This window comes from Coptis chinensis, chromosome 1, assembly GCF_015680905.1.
Source record: "Coptis chinensis isolate HL-2020 chromosome 1, ASM1568090v1, whole genome shotgun sequence".
Classification (NCBI taxonomy): domain Eukaryota; kingdom Viridiplantae; phylum Streptophyta; class Magnoliopsida; order Ranunculales; family Ranunculaceae; genus Coptis; species Coptis chinensis.
In genome coordinates, this window is record NC_141456.1 from 32,509,448 (window position 1) to 32,513,932 (window position 4,485).

Below are 4,485 nucleotides of genomic sequence, written 5' to 3' on the forward strand. Positions count from 1 at the left end.
CCTTCTGAAGAAAGCCCGATTTTCCTAGGTGAGTCACCGACTCTCCTTTTGTTCAAATTATTTTTATATTCAGTATTTCCAATTTCTTAAAATACACTGAGATTGCATATACAAGACGCTATTCATACGCGTAGCAAGGAGACATTTAGGTACTCTTTCTTCCACTGCTCGCCTCTTCTGTCAGAGGAGTTTCAATTCTAGTATAATCAGGCTTGTTTTTTTGTAGATGCAATACTACACGCCTATCTAGAATTTTGCACACTACACCTGCATCAATGGCTAAAGAACTAGAGACTCCTCTCTCCGAATTTTATAAAGCACTAAACGATGGCCCTAAGTCATGCATCGTTCTTGCAGACCTAGTGGGGGATTTTTGAATTCCCCCAAATATATTTAACTTGTTACCGGTTTTCCATGGTTTAAACCACGAGAAGCCTTATCAACACATGCGTAGGATAGAACAAGTTCTCACTACATTCCATCATCCTAGCGCAAGTCCGAATCAAGTTAAACTTAGGGTGTTTCCATTCAACCTAGCCGACAAGGTAGCGTCTTGGTTAACTGCCCAAACGCCAAACTCTATGGACTCATGGGCTAATCTTGTTCAATTGTTCATGGAATAGTTTTACCCACCCCTGAAGACAGATGAAATACTTCAAAAGATTCATTTCTTCCACCAGAATCCTCATGAATCCTTTTCAGAGGCCTGGAATCGTTTCACTGATCTTCTCATTGAATGCCCACATCATAATCTTGCGAAAGACACGCTTGTTCATGGCTTATTCAAGGGGCTTTTACATCGTCATAAAGAGGTTCTAGATATCATGACAGGGGGTAGTTTTCTTAGTAAAGGAGCCTTGGAGGCTTATAATTCTTAGAAGATCAATCTAAGAGGAACAACAATTAGGGAGGTAATGAATCTTCCCGCTCCACTCCTTCTTCTTTTAAGGTTAAACATGATCCCGAGCTTAAAACTCTTATCGATGCCCTCACTAAAAAGGTAGATGCTCTCTCTGTTCAACAACAACCCACTCTAGTCATAAACATTAACTCTACTCATCATAATGTCTGTTTTAGTCTTGAGCATTTGGACTTCTATTGTCCTCTTGTCTATGCACAACCACCACCACAACCATCAAATTTCAACCAGTTAACTCAACCTTAAGGACAAGGAAACTTAGGTGACCAGAATAGAGGTTTAGTGCCCATGACCAAGAACTATCAACATCAAGACATGAACGCTCAACAAGCCTTAATTCCAGTCCACCCATCTACAGACAAAGTAGTAGTGACCTTGTTGGAAAAACAAAATCAAATTATGCAACAAAACTCCAACTTGATGAAAGATCAACATGATCAAAACTCTAATATGATGAAACAAACAATGTAAATGGTGCAGTCTTTGTGCCAAAAGGTTATTAACATGTCTCCTAACCAAAATAATAACCAAACAAGGCGTGTTTCCAGGTCAAGCAGTGCCTAATCCTAAGTCAACAAACACCGACTTCGAAATAAACAGTATTCATGTAATGGTAATATAACCCCAGGGGACCTACATGCAGTCACTACCCTTCGTTCAGGGAGAGTAGTTGATAACAAAGTGACTATGCTTACAAATCACCCGCAAATGGAAGCTGAAAATGAAACCATACCGAATACTGTCATAGAAACTGAAGACCCTACAACTGTCACAGAAACTGAAGACCCTACAACTGTAGAAGTTCCAGTCCAACCACAACCAAGGGATACAGCTTTACTAAATAGGTATAAATACAGAAATATGCAACGTACTTAGGTCCTATTAACACTTGTATCAACATAGATATTTTTTTCACAAACGGTACAATGTACTATGCCCGATTTCACAAAAATAGCAATCTTTTAGGTTCCGTCAGTTAAGTGATGACGTGTCATTGTTTTTTCATTTTCGTTTTATTTGTATTTTCCACTTGGCATGCCACATCAGCATTTTCTACCAACTCAGCATTGCCAACTCAGCATTTTTTTTTTTTTTTTTTTTTTTTTTAAGTGACTGAAAAATAAATTAATAATTTTTTTTGAATTAATAAATATATAAAAAATAATAAATTAATAATTATATAATAATAATAAAATAATTATATAAAAATAAATAAATAAAATATTATTTTATTTATTATATATATTTGAAAATTAAAAAAAAACTATAAATTATAAAAAATATATTATAATATAAAAAATATATATAAATAAAGAAATATATAAATAATACATATTTTTTTATTATATATATATGGATATATATATATCTATATATATATATATATATATATATATATATATATATATACAAATATATATTTTTTTTTATATTATAATCTTTTTTTTTATTTATAGTTTTTTATAATTTTCAAATATATATAATAAATAAAATAATATATTTTTATATATTTTTTTTATTTAATTTTTTATATTATAATATTTTTTTATAATTTTCAAATATATATAATAAATAAAATTATATATTTTTTATATTTTTTTATTATAAAATAATATATTTTTTTTATTATTATTTATAGTTTTTTGATAATTTTCAAATATATATAATAAATAAAATAATATATTATTTATATATTTCTTTATTTTTTATATAATTATTTTATTATTATTATATAATTTTTAATTTATTCTTTTTTATATATTTATTAATTCAAAAAAAATTATTAATTTATTTTTCAGTCACTTAAAAAAAAACCAAAAATGCTGAGTTGGCAATGCTGAGGTGGAAATGCTGAGTTGGTAGAAAATGCTGATGTGACATGCCAAGTGGAAAATACAAATAAAACAAAAATGAAAAAAACAATGACACATCATCACTTAACTGACGGAACCTAACAGATTGCTATTTTTGTGAAATCGGACATAGTACATTGTATCGTTTGTGAAAAAAAAAATCTATGTTTATACAAGTGTTAATAGGACCTAAGTACGTTGCATATTTCTGTATTTAAACCTTACTAAATACCACCATAGAAATTGATGATCTTAGACCTGTAGATGTTCCAATATGAACACCTAGATGTAAAATGGCTAAAGATAAAGATAAGCCTAATAATACTTTTGAACCTTATACTAAATATAGTGATAAACCACCGTATCCCCAGAGACTAGTTGTGTTTAAAAAGGATGAGAATTTTGATGAGATTAGGGAAGTGTTTAAATATTTGACTATAAGCCTACCTTTTCTCGATGCTATAAAAAGTTTACTTGGACACGCTAAGTTTCTAAAAGAGTTATGCACCAAGAAGAGGAAAACCAACATACCCCACGAAACCTTCTTAACTGAACAATATCCCTCTTTATCTGAACATAACGGAATTGTTAAGTACAAGGACCCTAGTCATCCTACTGAACAATGCACCTTAGGTGATACCTTCATAACAAATGCTTTATTAGACCTTGGGGCGAGTGTTAACTTACTCCCTGTTTATTTATATAAACAACTAGGTCTAACAAAACTTCAACCAACCAAAATGACTTTGCAGTTAGCCGATCATTCTATTAAGTATCCCAAAGGCGTAGTTGAAAACATTCTCATTAAAGTTCAGGATTTTTACTACCCCGTTGACTTCATTATTCTCGACACAGAAGTTGCTCATGATTCCATTCCCATCATCTTAGGGCGTCCTTTCTTGGCAACCGCCAATGCCCAAATCAATTGCCGGGATGGCTGAATGACTATTTCTTTTGGAAATCTTTCTGTGGAAGTTAACATGTATAGACAAAAGCAAGGACAACTTGGTGTAGGAACCGTTATGGTTTCATGTAATGATTTACAAACCGCGAAAACCCATGCGCAGCGGAACAAAGGGTCTCACGATTTGGTTAGGAATTCATACCTTTTTGTTCAGCTGTGATTTCTCTGAGAATCCAAGCTCTACAAATCAGCAACCTCTTGATCTTCCGTTGTATTCCTATCTTAGAATGTACGTTATGTGGACAATGATCTACCAGCCCCTTCTTTCTCTCTTGGCCCCTCTCACTAACAAAGTTAGAACCGATTTTGGAACTCTATTTTCTTGAGTAAAACCTGAGTTTTTCTTAATGTAAAAATGGCCAAGAAAGAAAGGTTTCTTTTTATAGGATACAACAGGGACCATGAGGAGAAATTTGGGTTGGGCCTCCTAATGGGCTTGGGCTTCCCATGTTCGCCCAGAACACACGGCCCAAGTCCGTCAACAAATGACTTATTCCACTAAAGGCCATTGTTGCACTACCGCCCTAATCCCAAATTACGTGTCAGTTGATTAAGTCAAGTTACTAACAACTACATTAATCAACTTCTTATGTCCTTGAGTAGTACCACTCAACCTTATTGTCATGTCGGATTAAATCCGCCTATAGGGTTTACATGATAATCTTTATGAGCTCCTCAAGGAGACATCATCAACCCGACTTCCTGCGGGTCACGGATTCCTTCTATAATCAACAACACACCTTACATAC

The 4,485-nt window shown here is 33.0% G+C and overlaps 1 non-coding gene across 1 annotated transcript; it reads right to left on the bottom strand.

Moving 5' to 3' along the window:
* Window positions 1–650: 650 nt before the first annotated feature.
* Window positions 651–754, bottom strand: LOC147523520 (small nucleolar RNA R71). The gene has a single exon (XR_015206067.1). It is a non-coding gene; the product is annotated as a small nucleolar RNA R71 (small nucleolar RNA).
* Between the last annotated feature and the right edge of the window lie 3,731 nt (window positions 755–4,485).